Source organism: Chelonoidis abingdonii, chromosome 1, assembly GCF_003597395.2.
Source record: "Chelonoidis abingdonii isolate Lonesome George chromosome 1, CheloAbing_2.0, whole genome shotgun sequence".
Taxonomy (NCBI): Eukaryota; Metazoa; Chordata; order Testudines; family Testudinidae; genus Chelonoidis; species Chelonoidis abingdonii.
In genome coordinates, this window is record NC_133769.1 from 328,156,911 (window position 1) to 328,176,564 (window position 19,654).

Sequence of the window (19,654 nt, forward strand, 5' to 3'; positions counted from 1 at the left end):
TGCTCCATGCTGGGGCTCGTTTGGCGCGTTGAGGCATGGTCACCTGGAAAAATTCACTGATTGCACTCCACACCTGACTGAGCAAACAGGAAGGGGATTTTTAAAATTCCCGGGGCATTTAAAGGGCAGGTCTGATGGTTGGTCACCTGGGGCCAGGGCAGTAGAGGTCGAACTGATGAGCAGAGTGGCTAGAACAGGCATTCTGGGATATCTCCGAATATATCTGGAGGCCAATAACAGCGCTTTTGGTGGCCACACTGGCCAGGCAGTGCTGCATCAGCAGCACTATAGTCTTTATTCCCCTTGTCGAGGTGGAGTACAACCAGCGCTGTAGCCAGGGAGGTACAGCGCTGTATGTGCCTTGCAAGTGTGGACGGTGATTCAGTTGCAGCTCTGTAAAGCCACCACCAGTGCTGCAACTCTCCAGTGTAGCCAAGCCCTGGGACTCTAATTAGGCAGTGCTCACACATCCAATTCATGGACACTGACTAAAGTGGAGTGTGACCAACCAGACACAGCCAAGTCATCTCTAGTTGCAGGCCATGAGAAGCAGGGCCTTAAAAGGGGAAGGGGCCATGTGCTCAGGAGTGCATTCACAAGCTTGTACCTCCCGTGAAGGCCCTTCACCCAGACCACCTGGCCAGTGGTTCACTGCGTTGCATTCCATCGTGCCTCGAGAAGACTTACCTTCATCGCACCGTCCATCTCTGTGCTGTGGGACACTTACCTTCAAGAATCCTGATATCTCCAGTGCCATACCTGGGAGCGTGAGTATACGAGTGTGAGTGTGACCTTCCCACCCCACTCTCCCTTTTTTGAACTTTGGCAGAAAGCAGCACATTATATTGATAGCAAACTTTGGGGGGTCATTAGTCCTCCCTAAGCTTACTAGCTGGCCCAGTTTCAGGTAACAGTTATAACTGGATACACACAGGCATCAAATGGACTCCACAAAGATGTAAGAGGTCTGCCCTTCCAGATTCTTTTGCATCATCAGGATCTAAATTCCATAGCAAAATAGGCAACATAGGAATTAGCCTCTGCAAAAAAACATGGAAGGACTGCTTCTCCTGCACAGACTCCCATTGACTTTAACTTCACCAATTTTACTTCACTGAGGTTCTGTGCAGGCATAGCAGTCCATCCACATGGATCACAGTGCAAGATCAGGGCCCTAGCTAGGGATGATCTTTGTTTTGTTATGTTTTTTGCTCCTCCGGACCTCAATCCTACAAACACTTAGGCACGTACTTGACTTTACTACTCTGATTTTTAAAGTCCCATTGATTTTAAAGATGTAACATTAACTGATTTTAATGGGATATCTCCTTGTAGTAAAATTAAGCACACTCTTTGGTGTTTGCAGGATTGCAACCCAGGTTTTATAAGACTGGGTGTCACAGGCAAAAGTACCATCCTGGACAAAAATAAGGTAAAGGAATATCTTAAATGAAGGGATTTAAAATACTATAACTCAGTATGAATACAAAATTTATTTTAAAAAAAATCAGTTTTTAAAAGATTAAATATTTTTTTATTTTTGTTTCTGGTTATTCTCATTTTGTAGTCATTTTAAAAGTAGATATTCTGGACTTTAATTTACTGATTTAGTAGAATTTCAGATTTCACGCAGATTTTTTTTTTTCAACTAAGAAGCTGAATATTTAAAATATTCATCTATATAAAAAATACAAGTCAGTCTTTGTTAATGTCTTTGTTAACTGTGGGAACAACAAAAGCTCAGATTCAAAATTAGTATTTAAATACCCCCTGTTATACTAGCAATCCATATTGCTACCGATGGTCCTTTAAGACTGTGGAGGGGAGTCTACCATATTCCAGGGCGGGGAGAGGGTGGGAGGTTCTGCAAACACCGATTTAGGAAACAACAATAGAGAGAGGAAGTGGGTGGTCCTGGAGTTGTATTTTGTGATTTGAAGAGGACGTGGGCAGCTAATAACTCTGTGGAAGCCTCACATCTGGAACTTGAAGTGTTGGCAAGGCAATGCTCTTCTTTCCCTAGCCGGCAAGAGAGAATTCTAGGAAATGTAGCCCCAGAATTGCTGTGACTTTTTTTGGCCTTCCTATTGGGTAATGCTGAGGAAGGATATAGGAGTTAAACTACCTCCTTCCCACAGAACTGTAACTGGAGCTGCTGATTTTCTTTGTACCGGATAGAGTCAGAACTCTGCTTGGATAGAGTACCACACAAACGTCTGATCTTTAGAGAGAGTCTGAAAACTCAGCAGGAACCCTTGGGAGGAAGAAACCCTGGGGGCATTTTGTTTGTGTTTGGACTTGATTAGAAGACTATTGTTTGTTTGGGACTTCGCAAGGAGACCTCTGAGGAGAGTCTTAGTTCTCTAGAAAATGCCCATCTCTAAGAAGAGGTGTATTGCTTGTTTTAAAGTAGCTCGATGGACGTAGCCTCTGGTTCCCTTCCAGTCTATTTAACATCCATAGATAGAGAAAATGGAAATGTTTCAACCAAACTGTACTCCCCCATCAGGGTTTGCAGTGGCTGGATGTATCCTGGATGATGAAGTGTTAAGGTCACTTTCAGACACTATCCCATGAGTGCAGGTACATGAGTACGGATGGACAATGTGATGATCACAGGGAATCTATTGTGTGCACTACAAGAAGTGCTGAGAGCATTGTTAGGACAGCATGATATCAGTGGTCAACCCTATTCATAGGTGTGGCAAATTCAATTATTTTGTAATTTTGGATAATATTGATTTATTTTTAATAATTTCTTCCTTATTTTTATCAATTTAAAATTTCACGACTGTGGAAAATTGAGGGGGCGGGAACAGAACCGGACAATAATTATTTAATGACATTAGAAACTGAGGTTCAAGAAGTTAAAAGCTTTATAAGCATTAAAACACAAAATTGTCAACATTGCACCTCAGAACATACAAAGTAAATATCCTTAAATTAAACTCTTTAAGTTCTCAAGCAGCTTTTTTCTTTCTTTGTCTTTCTATAAATTTTGATTATTGATAGAAATATTTTTTTAATCAGTTTGTATGGTTATGGTGAATGCAACATTTATGGACATACACCAATAAAAATGTAATCCTTCCAAGCAGGGTTGCCAACTTTCTAATGGCACAAAACTGAACACCCTAGCCCCGCCCCTTGCATGTGGCCCCTCCCCCCACTCACTACATTCCCCCTTCCTCCCTCACTTTTACTGGTCTGGGACAGGGGTTTGGGGTGCCAGAGGGGGTGAAGGTATCAGCTGGGGATGTGAGCTCTGGTGTGGGGCTGGGGATGAGGGGTTTGGGGTGCAGGAGGGGGCTCCAGGTTGTGGGGTGAGGCTGAGGAATTTGTAATGTGGGAGGGGTACGGGTTGAGGCAGGGAGTTGGAGTGCAGGAGGGGTTGAGGGCTCTGGCGTGGGGCCGGGGATGAGGGATTTAGATTGGGCGAGGGGGCCTCTAGGTTAGGGCAGGGGGTTGGGGTGCAAGGGGGGGTGAGGGCTCTGGCCTGGGGGTGTGGACTTTGGAGTTGGGCCAGGGATGAGGGGTTTGGGGTGCAGGAAGGGTCTCTGGGGGGTTTGGGGTGGGGTTTACTCGGTCGCTGGGCAAGGGTGTGGGGTGAAGGGGGGGTTGAAGGCTCTTGCGACTGGGTGGGCGGGCTTGGGCTGAGGCTGGAGATGAGGGGTTTGGAGTGCAGGAGGGGAACTCAGTTTTGGGGGTGGAATCAGGGCGGCGGTTAGGAGCTTGGGGGTAAGGAGGGGGTAAGGGGGTCTGGCGATTGGGAGTGCAGACTCTGTGGGTGGCGCTGGGGGGATGAGGGCTTTGGGTGCAGGAGGGGGCTCTGGCTTGAGGGGGGTCTTGGGGCAGGGGTTTGGGGCTTGCCTCGGGTGGCTCTTGGTCAGCAGTGCTGCGGGGCTAAGGCAGGCTGCCTGCCTCTCCTGACACCACATTGCGCATGCCCCGGAAGTGGCCAGCAGGTCTGACGCTAGTAGATGAGGGGGCAGGAGGCTTCACGCCTGGGGCCACCACGCCTTGGGGCAGGACCTGCTGACCATTTTCAGAGTGCAGTGCAGTGCCAGGACACGTAGGGACTAGCTTGCCTTAGCCCCACAGCACTGCCAACCGGACCTTTAATGGCCCGGTCAACAGTGCTGATGGAGCCACCAGGGTCTCTATTTGACCGAACACCTGGTCATCCTTCCTACCTACCTATTGAGCTGAATATTTCATTAGATTTGCTGATAGAATCAAAAGGTGCATGAGAGAGAGAGAATATAAGTGCCATGTGATGAGTTTTGTGCAGCCAGTGTGGTTGAAAAATCTTCTTCTTTTATGTGGTAAGAAATGGCTGTTTGGTTCATGGTGCAGGCTTTCTGTAAATAGGCTCAGACAGAAGGTATGTCAGAGATTGCATTGCCCATATGATTTAAATTATTTTGCAGCAACCATTTTCTGTTTGTATTTAGCAGCTGTGAAGGTGGCTATTGTTTTATCCTCAATAAAGTAAGGATGAATACCGTTGGAATTTGCCTAGAAGTTTGTTTGGGAGAAGCCCAAGTTCATTAAAATCTTTGAAGAGTATAGACAGGGATATTGACTGTTTGCCAGAAGGTAACAAACATTAATTTGAATTGGTGTGTAGAAAAATTACATCACATATTTGAGCTACTAGCAATGATACTTGTTTCTGTACAGTGGAATTCACATTGAATTGCTGAAGCTTTTGAAGTGTGGAAGAAGCTTGAAAAACTTTTGTGATCAGTCTTTTTAATACAGTCTAATTTTCTATGCACAACAGAATTATGATTGTTTGTAAACAAGTCTCAGAGTTCTACTGCTCTGGATCTTGAGGTTTTTAGTAATAATATTAAATTAGTGGAGATCTGTGAGAGTGAGGTATCATCTTTCAGGATCTTAGGAGACAGACCTGTCCTCGCTTACAGACAGCCCCCCAACCTGAAGCAAATACTTACCAGCAACCACACAACAAAAACACTAACCCACTCTGGCCACATATCTATTCAGGGGATACCATCATAGGACCTAATCACATCAGCCATGCCATCAGGGACTCATTCACCTGCACATCTACCAATGTGATATATGCCATCATGTGCCAGCAATGCCCCTCTGCCATGTACATTGGCCAAACCGGAGAGTTTATGCAAAAGAATAAATGGACATAAACCTGACATCAGGAATCATAACATTCAAAATCCAGTAGGAGAACACTTCAACCTCTCTGGCCATTCAGTAACAGATTGAAAGGTGGCAATTTTGCAACAGAAAAGCTTCAAAAACAGACTCCAACAAGAAACTGCTGAACTTGAATTGATATGCAAACTAGATACTATCAACTTAAGCTTAAATAGAGACTGGGAATGGCTGAGCCATTACACACAGTCAATCTATTTTCCCCATGTTAAGTATCCTCACAGCTTCTTGTCAGACTGTCTTAAATGGGCTATCTTGATCATCGCTACAAAAGTTTTTTTCTCCTGCTGACAACAGTTCATCTTAATTAATTAGCCTCTTAGAGTTCGTTGGGGAACTCCAACCTTTTCATGTTCTCTGTATGTATATATATCTCCTCGCTATATGTTCCATTCTATGCGTCCAATGAAATGGGCTGTAGCCCCCGAAAGTTTACGCTCAAATAAATTCGTTAGTCTCTAAGGTGCCATAAGTACTCCTATTATTAGATCAGGAATTGTTACATATAAAACACTACACACTAGTTAATTATTTTAAGTAGAGACTTAGTTTACAGTGACACTGCTGGAAACAGTAGTTAATGTTACCGTTTGTATTTGGAAATAGCTGACCTACAGTGGATGGGCAGAGAGCTAATTATATGTAAAACTGTTTATATCATCCCAGGGCAGCTGATAGAAGAGGATAGGTGAGACCAGAGATCCCTAGGCATTGATTTAGAAAGTGGCAGCAGATGTCCTGGCATAGCAATGTTACTACAGTGACAAGCCACAGAGGCTTATCTTGGTATCTGTGTGTCTGTAAGGAAATGCTTTTGGTCTAGTCAACAACTTTTCAGTGGAGACTGTTGTGCCTGAAGATCCCATTCAGTTTTAAATTATGCATGCCCCATAGAAGGTATAAATGACTGTTTTGTATTAGGCTGTTAGAGAGGGAGATGGATGGCTTATAAATTGAAATGTTATTCTGTTTCATGTTCAGCCAAATTGACTTTGATATTTGAGAGTAGGAGCACAAAGTTATTTGAGTTTTGTGAATGCAAGAAGGAATATCAATGGAAGGTTCAGTTTTTACCACAGAAAAATCCAAAGGTAGAAAAAGGAGGGAGTGCCTTGCATGCATTTTGCTTTGTTTTCTTAACTGAAAAGAATCAGCCTTTAAAAAGCTTTCATAAAGATTGCAGAATTTGAAAGGAAGCTTTTCCCATATAAGGAAAAAGGTTGAGGAATTGTAAAACGAGTTAAGTATTTCTATTTAAGATCCTACAAAGTGTCTGATATGAGATATGTATGGTGTTCTGGAAAGGGGAAGTAGTAAAAATCAGCTACGTTCTTCCGTACATTAGTGCTCCCTGTTTTGGATCCATCTTTTTTTCCCTCTCCTTCCCTTTAAACCCTCCAGTGGGGCTGAGTAGCCTACAGAAATTACTGCAGTGCCCTGTCATGGAGTCACCTTTGTGTACACCCCTATCGAAGGGCAGAAAAGAGTAGAAGAAAGCCCTAGCTGTCTTCCTCCTCCCTTACAGCAGAGGGAGCTTTCCTGTTTCACCTTTGATACCTCAAGGGAGCTTCCACTCTCAGTTGCTTTGGAGAAGGTAAGCTCTTTGGGGATCTTATATATAAGATGCACTGTTGTATGTAAGACCATCATCTCTAATTGAAGGACAAGATCTCCTTAACGCCTTCCATGTCCCTTCTGTTATCTTGTGGGAGTGCAGGGATGACACTCTCAGCCCAACAAGCCCTTCTATTTAACTTTGATGGCTCCAGAGTTATCAGCCAGGGAGATACTATATCTGTACCATGCAGCTCCTTTTTACTAGCTAAGAAGGAACCAGCAACCTTGGTTATGACACCTCTCCAATGTCATTCCTATGAGCCTATGTCAAGCTGCAAGGAAAAAGAGGAGCCACTTTTGTGTTGCTTTAATCATTACATGACAGGTGTTGAGAGGGAAGTACCCCCCTCAGCACAGAGACCAGACTGTGCCACTGAGTGACTCCAAAAGTCTGCAGAAGCAACCCCAAGAGGCTGAATTTGAGACCTTTAAAACCAGAGCATATTTTCTGTTGTTTGGTATTTGTTAATAAAGTGAACTAAAGAATCCAAAATAAGCGTGTATCTTTAAAGGAAATAGTAAATGTGATCTTTAGATGCCTATTACATTTATTATACATAATTTTTCTGTGTATAGCACAGTGTTTATTACAATAACTGGGACATATTAAACTAGAAAAGAGGGGACTATTGAAGTCCAAGAATAAAATATTCAGCATTATAAAAATAGTGGCTGACGATGTAGGAGGTAATAGTTTGTAGTTAATAGCTGTGCTAGTATGCAATATATCTAGTGTTTAAAAATACAAAACAGACTTCTGTGAGAGAGACCGAGTCCCTTTTTAAGCAACAAAAGCAGAGTAATTTTCGAGTGTAAGGCTAACTTTCCATGCTGAATTCTTCATTGTGACTAGATGTTGTAACACAAATGATACATAAGATCAAACTGCCCTGAGATATTTTTCATCACCTACGCACAGTTGTGGGAGAATTTTAATATCACTTTTGTGTTTAATCTCCTGTTTTAGTAGTAGGGTTTTTTAGATAAAAAAGTGTGCAGGGAAGAGAAACAGACATTAAATGTTCTTGGACCATTATTTTGTCAGGACAGGTATAATTGGGTCCTTGATGGGCTGGATGGCCTAGTGGTTAATGCACACTCAGCCTTCAGAGCTGTGGTAAGGGAGCCTGGACCTGCCCCCTCCAGTGGGCTGTGACCCAGTGCCATAGGAGGGTCAGCAGTGTTTGGCCTCCAAAGGGGGCTACCCTCCCTAGTCACTTCCTACTTCCGCTTTCCTTCTTCAACTTCTGGTCCCAGATAAGGGAAAAAAGAAAATGAAAAAGAAACCAAACCGTGAGCCCTAACTGGGCTCAGCATACAGTCCTGTTCCTTCAGGAAGGCTTCTCCGGCCCCTTTGTCAGGAGCCTTCACACTACATCTGCACTCCTCCTCAGGCTCCCCTTTCTGTGCTGGGTTGCTCCATTTTCAACCCTGTCTCCAGTTGCAGCATATTCTGCAGGGCGGAGGGGCTACCTGGGCCCAGTACTGTCCTTTAACCCTTTCCAGCCCAGTGTGGAGTTTGTATACTCCAGGGGCAGGCAACCTATGGCACGGGTGCCAAAGGCGGCACGCAAGCTGATTTTCAGTGGCACCCGCATTGCCCAGGTCCTGGCCACCGGTCTGGGGTGGGGGTGTCTATATTTTAATTTAATTTTAAATGAAGCTTCTTAAACATTTTAAAAACCTTATTTACATTACATACAACAATAGTTTAGTTATATATTATAGACTTATAGAAAGAGACCTTCTAAAAACATTAAAATGTATTACTGGCATGCAAAACCTTAAATTAGAGTGAATAGATGAAGACTCGGCACAGCACTTCTGAAAGGCTGCGGTCCCGGTATACTCCATTGCACCAGGCTTTACATAATATTATTAATACACTAGGACAGCATGTACTACAGTGGCTCAGAAATATGCTGTCATTGATTTACAGCTAATATGCATGAGGTATTATGGTACTGTTCTTGCTATCTGTGATACATACATGCTCTTGATGTGTCTTTAAAATGCTGCATATTACATATCATGATGCTATTTCCTTACATGTTCATGAGAACTTGGCCAGGTTTCTGCTCGAAGCTAATTTTAGCATCTGATTTATTATTTTTTGAAAAAGACGTATTAAAAACAGATCCTTTAACCATTGGCAGGTGCCACTATAGTATTTATGTGAACTCTACCTATTGAGGCTGAACTAGCATCATACAGTGTTATGAGATCAGTTGTGTTTACTCGCTTTAAATAAATCAAAGCCTATGTTACACTCCAGTAGTTACAGAGGGAGCTGGTCCTATTTTAATTACCCACTGGTGTATTCACTTATACCAGCACGCTGACAACCTTTTCCCTTGAAGTTCACTGTCATCATGTGATATCCTCTTTCTCCACTGGGAACAACAATGTGTATTCTTCTTTTCCTTCATATTGTGCAGGTATGTTTACACTTCTGCTGAAATTCTGAAATGAAAGGGTAAAAATATGTGACTAAAAAAGATTGAGGAAGGGTACTGGCATGCTTTATGTTTGCAGGTTTTGCAATACATCCTCTCTGCTGTCTGCCTTTCTGTCTGCAGAGGATTTGTAAGAAATCCTACCTGGGTGTTTCCTATGGTTTGTTCTGCATTTTTGAAGAAATTGTGCTTCAGAGGTTGGACTTAGATAATCTAATTGTATGTTTGAGCCAGTGATGTGCATGACAAACAAGAATTACAGGAAATATTTTCAAATGCTGCGTGTTTCAAATGCACAAAATATTCTGACAAGATGTAAAATCTACACAAATCTAATGTCTCAAATTAGCTGTTTTATGCTCTTTAATTTCATTTAAAAAATTTGTATTTTTGAAGATGCCTTCCTAAATTATTAGGGTCTGCATGTTATATTTTACAGGTTAATCTTGCTGGACAGTCTGGTCAGTAATCTGAATTTAGATTATAAGAACACGAGACCTTTTTGGTAGTTTTCACAGGATATATTTTTAAGATCAGATAATTCTAGCCACTCTGGTTTGAAAAATCCAAGTTTCTTTAAAAAAAATGTATGTGTATGTATATATGTATAATATATATAAAAAAAAAAAATTTAGGAAGTCAAGCAGAGCTTTCTAGCACCTTTGTAGCCAGGAAAGAGTGGGCGACATGGGGAGGGAAGGAAGATAATATGCAATAGGAAACAATATGCTTATAATAAGCCATAAGTGGAGGTTAACATACATTCTGGCCCCAAATAAAACATCAACTTTCTCCTTTGTCAAGGCTACTTGTTTTATTTATAGATCCATGTGATTTGTATTGTGAGCCGAGTATGGAATTAAGTCTTTAAACATGAGATCGCTTTGGTCTCCTAGGATACATACAGTAATAGTTGTACAGTTGTCCATGAGATTTCACAGTAGCCAGCATAGAAACATTGTTAAACTTTAATTTAGTAATTTGAGCTACCTTATGAAAAAAGGTTTTGATTTCATTTTGTTTTCTGTACATTGCAAAATAAGTCCAAAAATTTGATGTGAAGAATCTCCTTCTAAAAACTTCACTCAAAATACTGCACTACTAAATTAAAGAAAAGTAAATCAAGACATTTTGAAACAAAACTGTGTTCCTCTATTATTTAGTTTTCCTTTTTTCTAATTCTGTCCATCTTACAGAACGTTCTGCTAGTAAAAATTACAAGCTAGGAGATAATGAACGAGTATTTTGAAGCAGTCATATTTCATATTTTCAAATGGAGGTCTTTGTAGAAGATAATACTGTTAGCCTTTTTGATGCAAACAGCCAAAATTTGGAGTTTTGTCACACAACTTTTGTGGGTTGTTTCTGTTAAGCGGAGAAATTGATGATGGAGTCAGGTATTTCTTTGATGCAATCCTGTTTTATTTACAAATAAAATAAAGTACTGTTTTCCTGGACAAAGTAGAAATCAAACAGGATACACTTTCTTTGCTCCCAGTTCCAAACTTTTATCCAGATAGCACTCTTCTCCAAAGCTCTCTTAGCTTTTTCTCAGGGACGTGCTGCAAGTGCTTCTCTGGGGCTTCCTTACTGCCTTCTCTGTCTCATTCTGATGTGTTTCTGGTGCTTCTGTCTCACACACACAGACACACACCTGTGATCCAATCAATCCCTTGCCCTTGCATTTATCAGACCGGTGGGAAACCCTTAGGCCCGCATGTCCCTGCAACTGCCTAGGCTTGCATGTAGTCTAGTTCTTGTTCTGTGGTTTTCCGTTGTTTTAACTATCACTAAACTAAAGAGCGTTTTAACATGGAAGAAACTATAGAAAAATAAAATGGCAAAGAATGTGTCTGAGAGTTTTAAAATTAGCATTATTTGTTTATTAAACTTAATGTGTGCAACAATAATCAGATTAATAGTTAATGTGGGACAATACTTTATAGAGAAATCATCACATTTATTGTCTCCAAAAGATAGACATGGCCCAAATACATTTCATTTCTTTACATCATGTTAGTTCTCTATCTTGTTATCTTTTCCATACAAAACTCCTATTTGAAGTCCAGAGTCCCAACACAGAACAACTATGAGATCAGGCCCTGAACTGTAACAATCTCACAAATCATGTCATACTCAAATTAAGAATGAAAAAATACTGATTCTATTAATAGGTTGACATGAGAAAGTTGCACTTGTTTAACTTAGATCATTTTTTTAAAAAAGCTTTAGTGAAACTAATGCAAAATCGTGTTTAGACAATTATATTGTAATAATGCTTTATTTCCTTTTATCTAAAGTCAGAAAGGAATTAACTTAAGCTAAACTGAGATGAAATTCTTCAAAACAAGTATCTACACAGGATTTTGCAATGGTTTAAAATCACGCTCTTTACTTAAACTGATCTGTATAGACAGCCCGCAAGTCTGTATGTTTTCGATGTTTTCAGTTTTGAAGCTCGGAAATGGAAGTGGCTTGGCTAGAAGTGGCTTTTTAGTACAAAGAACAAGAATACTGGTGGCACCTTAGAGACTAACAAATTTATTTCAGCATAAGCTTTCGTGGGCTACAGCTCACTTCTTCGGATGCATCATTTAGTGCAGTACACTATTCTTCTGTTTGTAGAGTATTTCTAGTCTGTAGACAAGACCCAAGATCATTCAACTAAAGTACTTTTCAGGATCCCTGGATTTTTTTTTTCTCCTAACCACAGGTGGAATAAGTTCTCTTCACAGCTGACTTAGATGAGTAGTCACTAGAGAGATGGCTGGTTCTCTCACCCTTTTTTTTTTTTTATTTAATGTCTTCTATGTCTTCTATTACACTACAACTGAGAGTAAGGTATTCTAGCGCAAAGTGTTCTTAGTTATGTTACTGATTAAATGAAATTGTGTATTCTTGATGGACAAAGATGGGTTTTACATCTCTAGTTCTTAGATTGTTAATTTTAAAGTGCAATGTTAATTTTTGGTTCCCAGAGCTACTAAAATTCAGGGTTTTTTGTTTATTAGTTTTAAAAGTATGACAATCCTTTAGAACATTTTCAAAAAGGTTAGTGTTATTTCTGCTGAACCTTAACTCTGGGTTAACAAAGTTCTGCCTGCAAATTAATTATTATAAAGCTGATGACTGACAGCCTATGAGACTGAAGTTCTCTGTCTCGCCACAGAACAGGAACAGTTTAGGCAGCAGCAGTGCTGATTTCCTCATACTGCCTTCCAACATGCCTCACATCTGACCAGGAAGTGGCCACCTAGAAGGGTGAGAATTGAAAATAGTTAATTTTCCATAATCAGTTACGATGTGGCTTTTCTGATGAGACTACCAGCAAGGCTGTTATTTGTGGGTGAATTGTGTAGAAAGGCTCCACCTGTCCTTTGGGGACTGGAGTTAGACTCATATGACACAAGGTACTGAGTTTCTATAAGATGATGGCAACCCTGACTCACTACCAGATCTGGATTTTTGAACAAGTAATCTACCGGTCAAAAGCTCCATGCCCATTTCTAATCTGCACTGCATTCACACTGAGATCTTGATAGACATGCAAAATATTACTTTATATAGGTATCTTATTTGTTACAAAAAGATTTTGGAACATTTAGCTTGGGATGGGGAGAAAGTTCTATAGACTTTAGAAAGAGAGATGAATTAGAATTTTATCTTTATGCCAACCTACCCTGTTCAGAAAAGTTTGAATTTCCAACCCTGTGTGTCTTACATGCACATAGGCAGGTTATTTCCAATGCTAGAGCATCATTTCTTAAAGAACTGCTTTCAGAAGTGTTGCATCCTGTAGTACCATGCTTCAAGACCATAACCATGAGTACCCAAAGTAGGTTTGGAAGTTATGACATAGCCCTTAGGAGGTGGGCAAATAGCAGAGGGAGTATAGTCCAAAGCATCCTAGTTAGAATCTGCAGTGCCAAATTTAAGCATTTCTAGAAGACCATAGGAGGAAGGAAGAAAGGGCTGACTGCTTCCCCATGTTGTTGACTGCTTTCGTCCATTCTCCCTCTGTCACTGGAACATTGACCAAGAATTTCAAATGTGCATGCATGAAGTTACACTTTTTAAATAAGTGGTCTGATTTTTCAAGTTCTGAGGAGCCAGCAGTTCCCGGTGAAGTAAATGGGAGCAGCAGGGTCCTCAGCACTTTTGAAAATCAAGCCATTTATTTAGGAGCTTAAACATGGTTTCAGGTTCCTAACCTTAGGCATCCATTTTTTTAACATCTTGGCTTCTGTCTATTTTGGCTGACATTCAATGTAAATGTTATCATAGCATGATACATCCCTCGTTTGTTAACACTGCAGCTGTAATCCAAATGAGAGCCCCTTGATTTTTCCCAGTTTGATTTTTTTCCATATTTTAGTAGTGGGATGAAGTACTTGTCCATATCTGTTGCGTGCATGAACCAGGGTGGGTGGGGTAATATTTTTTTTATTGAACCAGCTTCTGTTGGTGGCTTTTGAGCTACACAGAGCCCTTCTTCAAATTTGGAGAACTCTATGTAGCTCAAAAGCTTATCTCTCTCACCAACCGAAGTTGATCCAATAAAAAATATTACCTCACTCACCTGAACTCTCTAATATCCTAGACCAACACGGCTACAATGACATCACTTGTATGAACCAGTAATTAGTTGAAATTATTTTAGTGTTCTGCATTAGTACCTGTTACTTATTTTTTGTAATTCTACCTTTCATTTTTTTCTTTGATTTTCCTAAAATTTGTTACGGCTTCTGTATCTCCCAGATGCTTTGCATTTTTGTAAGTATGAAATGAAGTCTGACTACTGTTCAGTTACAAAGTAGCAATTTTCACTTTCATGCTCATGTTCTGTTGTTTCTTTAAGTTTTAACAAAAAAACAAAAAAAGAGCTAGACTTCCAAGAAAAGTGAGCAGAGATGTTGCTGGCATGTAGGACTGATTTTATTCTTTCCTTCCGTGTCCAGTGTTTTGAAAATTGGGCTTTCATACCATGTGATCTAGTGGAAACAAGTTGCTTAACATCTGGCCCTAGACTGCCAGGCAAGTTTAAGAGTAAACCTAGGGTATGTCTACACTACAGGATTATTCCGATTTTACATAAACTGGTTTTGTAAAACACATTGTATAAAGTCCAAGCGCACGCGGCCACACAAAGCACAATAATTCGGTGGTGTGCGTCCATGTACCGAGGCTAGCATCGATTTTCTGGAGCGTTGCACTCTGGGTAGCTATTCCGTAGCTATCCCTAGTCCTGCAGTTCTCCCCCGCCACTGGAATTCTGGGTTGAGATTGGATGATGGGTGCCATGAAATAAACCAAGGTTTTGTTGTCGGCGCAGTGATTCTGGGGCGTAAATATGTCGTGCACTCTTTTCTCTGTGAAAGCAAGGCAGACAATTTTCACGCCTTTTTCTTGCCTGGCGACGCAAGCATGGACAGCATGGAGCCCGTTTTGCTTTTGTTCACTGTCACGTATGTGTACTGTATGCCGGTGACAGACGTTTTTGCAGTGTACACAGCAGCATTCATTTGCCCTTGCAAGGTAGCACGAGATTGGTTACCAGTTGTTCATTGCCGTCTGCCTCTCGTGGCTTATTCTACGCGATCCCATGTCGTGCCATTGTAAATGGCGATGAGATGATTTGGTCTATCAGTCGTTCTGTACAGTCTGCTGCGTCATGGGTGCTCCTCGGTTTTCGCTGGGTCGGGCCGGGGCGCAAAGACAAATGGGAATGAACTCCTGAGTCAATCCCTTCCTTTAATGGTTTATCTAAAAATAGTGCCCCGATATGGCAGTGTAGTAGAGAACCAGTGTTATTCAGAGACCAGAGAGCACAGGCTGCTCCGATGTCAGATCCTGCAGAATTATTAGCTGAATGCCATTCTAGGGGGTCGCCCTGCAACACATCACCCGTGTCTTTCCTGCCCCCAAACCCTTCTGGCTACGTTGGCAGTTGTCCCCCGTTTGGTGTAAGTAATAAAGAATGCAGGAATTTGTTTTGTAGTGTTAATGAGGGGGAGGCAGCCTCCAACTGCTATGATTAGTCCAGCAGTACAGAATTTTTCTTTTGAATGAAAGGAGGTTCGCTGATGGAGCTATTTCATGAAGACGGGTTACCAGCTGTCTGTACATCTTACGTTAATGACCGGAGTATTCCTATTTTTTACCAGGACACCTCTGGGCCTCACTGAGGCAGCCAGGAGCACTCACAGGATGATGAGGATAGCTATCAGCTCCTTTTGTAAGTACGGGTTGCACCAGGGGAGGAAGGGTCGGAGAGGATGCTGCTGATTCATTGCCGCAGCACGCATTTCTACCAGCAGATTGCAGATAGGCATAGGGTGACTATAAAAAAGCAGAACGATTTTTTCCTTGTTTCTTTCAAGGGGAGGGGGGTGGTAAATTGATGCATAACCTGAACACCCGACATTGTGTTTTGACCCTATAGAGCATTGGAGCTCTAGCAAGACTGCAAATGCTTTTGAGACATGCGAGGACTGTGGGATAGTGGACGAACTAGCTCAGTACCCTCCCACTCCCTCATGAGCGTCCATTTGATTCTTTGCTTTCTATATGCTTGTCACACAGCACTGTGCAGCGATATACAGATTCCAGGAGATTTTTTCAAAGTTTCTCTTCAATTTTGTCCCTGTACACGGAGCTGTGATTAGAAACAGATTATTCTCCCCATACAGCAGTCAGATCCAGTATCTGCTGTACGGTCGATGCGGAGCTTCTTTTTGATTTGACTTGCATCACAACCCGTGCTGATCAGAGCTCCCATGCTGGGCAAACGAAATGAAATATCAAAAGTTCGCGGGGCTTTTCCTGTTGCTACTTGCCAGTGCACTTGAGTTCGGAATTGCTGTCCAGAGGCGGTCACAATGGTGCCTGTGGTGAACCACCCAGAGGCCACTACGTTATTTGCGGCTCACCTAACCCTCTAATCTGGATATGTAACGATTCGCGCTACTCTTCTCGTTGGGAGGAGTACAGAAACTGGTTTAAAGAGCCTTTATATCGGATATAAAGGGGCTCTGTTGTGTGAACGGGTCGAGGTCAGCACAATAGATTTTCTTATCTGAGTTTAACGCTGCTAAAAATCGGTTTTTCAAAGCGTATTAGACCAGGCCCTAGAAGTGTGTATCAAGAAATCTGTTCTGTAGTTGCCTGTGTTATGACACTGTACATCTCTGCTCAGTTACACTTTAAACCTCTACTGCAAGTGATTTTCACTCATTGGTCACAGAATGGAGAGCACTGGTCGCAAGCGGCTTGTTGGTCTGCAACCGCCGACCAGGAGCTGTTAAAAGTCCCATCGGCAGTGCTGCCAGCTAAGGCAGGTAATAGCTCTGTTCCTGACACATCAGCACTGGGCCCGGAGCGGCCCACAGCAGATCTGGCTTCTAGGTGGGGGAACCATGGGGCCTCTGCGCGCTAGCCTTGCCCGACACCAGCTCCTGCACTCCGCTTGGCCAGGAATCCAGCCAATGGGAGCTAGGGGGCCCTGGTACCACGTGCGCGAGAGCTGCGCGAGCCCACTTGCGTGCCTCCGCCTGGAGCTGGACCTGCCGCTGGCGCTTGAGCACAGTGCGGTCTGTGCACAGGTAGGAGCCTGCTCTAGCTGGTTCCTTGCCTCGGGCTGCCTGAGGTAGCCTGCGCCCAACTGCAACTCTAATCCCCTCCCAGCCTGGACCTCGCTAACCAGAGCTCCTCCTCTCGTCCATTTCCCAAACCCCCATCTCTGGGCCCCACCCCAGAGCCTGCACGCCTCAACCCAAAGCGCCTGGCCTCTGACCTATCCCGAGCCCCCTCCCACACTTGAACCACTCATTCCTAGCCCCACCCCGCAGCCCTCACCCCAAGCCTCTGCCCCAGCCCTGAGCCCCTGCCACATCCCAAATCCCTCATCCCCATCTCCGTTGTGTCGTAGGCATTAACAATTTTTCTTCAACTGGGTCATCAGAAAAAAAGTTTGAAAACCACTGTTCTACTGTATTTCAATAACTTCTTAGTGAAATACAGAAATTCTTTGTTTCCAAGAACACTCTTGTAGGATACAAGGGATGTACTCTACTGGACAAACTTCCCACTCCAGTGTATGTACTGTTTAATTCACTGCATACCATTGAGAGAAACTTGCTATTCTGTGGATCCTGATGACCCAAGGATTACTATTTATTTTAATTGCAACCAACCACAATAGTAACTGGGAAAGGATTTTAAGGGTGTGGAAGTAAAAAGCTTTAAGACATAGAATAGATATGGAAATGGATTTAAGAAAAACAGTTTTATCTGACAAATACTCCTTACAAGTCTGTAAGCACATTTCATGGCTGTAGAATTAAAGACTGGAGTAAGAAAGTGTATTATGCCCAGTTTTTGACTGATACAAATGCAATGTTATCTTAATTTGTATATTCTTTGTCTCCTTTGGATATAGCCACACACAGATTTAATTCCTGTGTGAATTCTATTTTTAAAATCCTGGATAAAGTGGTTGGGGTAGGAGTGTGTGTGTGTGAGAGAGGGAAAAATTTTATTAAAAGAAAGCTTTGTGAGATACTCATAAAAATTCACTAAATGTAGCAAGTTACTACTGGGTAGTTTTATATCACATATATCTTTGACCGTAGTTCCTCCTGTGATGCTGACACAATGAGCAGTCCAGTTCCTTCACTGATTGCAGTCACTTGCTAACTGTGGTACTTCTTCCCAGGTGATGCCACCACATTCAGTATTCTCTGTCACTGTCTTCTGCCAGTTCTTCCTTGGTCTTGCTCGTTTTCTCTGTTCTTTCTCAGGTATCCAGTTCAATGCTTACTTAGCATGTTTCCCATCTTCCATACAGTGTACATGTCCCAACCATCTGAGCTTTCTTTCACAAGTCTCAAGTTATTACTGTATAGATTTGTATCACGTACGTATCTGTTTATTTTCAGTGTTGTCTTTTTGTCCTTAGAATTTCTCTTGCATTTAGTAAAGATTTTAACTTAAAACTAGGCAGCATAAGAATTTCCAGTTACTCAGAACCAGGACATCCAGTGTTTTCCATGGCATTCTGGATTTAAATTTTGCAGAAAGGTCCGTAGTTTCTGCAGCATGCCGACTGCTAAAACCTATGACATTCTGAAACTTCTGTGGTGTCGTGAAGTGAATAGAAAATCATTCAGAAGAACTAAAAACCAAGGAGAACCTGAGGCTGCATTGTGAATTCCTCAAGAGTGGACCCCAGCTCTTGTGCAGAGCCCTGTTGACTTTAGTGAGGCTCTGTGCAAGAGACTTCCATCTGGTGCAGGTTTGGGGCCTAAAGTGGGGCCAGTCCTGCTACTATTGAAACCAATGACAAACCTTGTGTTTGCTTTAGAGATACTGGGTCAGGCCAATGTCGAGGGATGTCTTGATGCAGATTTCTAATTTATTTTCCTCTCTTGTCTGGTCATGCACTAGTTTACTATATGAACTTTGGTTATATTACAGCGACACCCATTTGGTAGGTCTTCACTGCAGAGTTATATCGGATGATCTACGCTTGGGTGTGAGCACTTCACGTGATCTAATCCAGGTGTGACCAGCCACCATCTAGGGGTTTGTCTTTACTACTCTGTTAACTCAAATCCTATCCACACATTAAAACCCCATAACTTCAGGGTGTTGGTAGTTTTTAACTTGAGTTGACTGATCCACCAGGGGGTGTAGCACAAGTCATTAGCTCTAATACAATCACACTGTGCTACAGACTAAATGGAATCACTCTGCAGTTAATACAGTCATTCTGTGCAATTCAGTTGCTAATTTGCAGCTCTTACTTGATGTAGGCTAATTTGAGTATAGAGAAGTCTGCCATGAAAATATAACATAAGAAGGAAAATATTTTTTAGGAGCTGCCTCCATCCTGGAAATATTTACCATACACTGGGAACAGGTAAATAATTTCCAGATCTCTGGAGAAGCATTCCTTTATTATGACTGTGTAGGCCAGTTTAAGTGCTTTCTAGTGACAACCTTTAGCTAGTTGATGCAAGTGACTGAAACTTCAAGTCCTTTTCTATCCAGGATGCCTTTTGTTCCCTTTCTATAACCCCTCACACTTCTCCCTCATAGCATAAAGTGCCTGGCTCTTTGTGATCTGAAATGTTTCCTGGACTTCTCTGAGAATATGGCTGGTAACCTGTAATATATTGATTGCCCCTGCCTGTTGGCAGGGAAAAGAACATAAGAACGGCCTTACCAGGTCAGACCAAAGGTCCATCTAGCCCAGTATCTGTCTACCGACAGTGACCAATGCCAGGTGCCCCAGAGGGAGTGAACCTAACAGGCAATGATCAAGTGATCTCTCTCCTACCATCCATCTCCATCCTCTGACGAACAGAGGCTAGGGACAC

The 19,654-nt window shown here is 42.1% G+C and overlaps 1 protein-coding gene across 7 annotated transcripts in view; it reads left to right on the forward strand.

Moving 5' to 3' along the window:
- LNX2 (ligand of numb-protein X 2) overlaps positions 1-19,654 on the forward strand; it is a 96,117-nt gene that overhangs the window by 29,654 nt on the left and 46,809 nt on the right. For 2 of the 7 annotated variants that reach the window (XM_032765292.2, XM_075061653.1), the window contains one exon: positions 2,510-2,583. The exons of 4 other annotated variants lie outside the window; for them this stretch is intronic. The gene's annotated coding sequence lies outside the window, so the exon portion shown is untranslated. Of the gene's footprint in view, positions 1-2,509; positions 2,584-9,212; positions 9,258-19,654 lie in introns of those variants that run through there. One more of the 7 variants, XM_032765294.2, reaches the window with a different exon arrangement.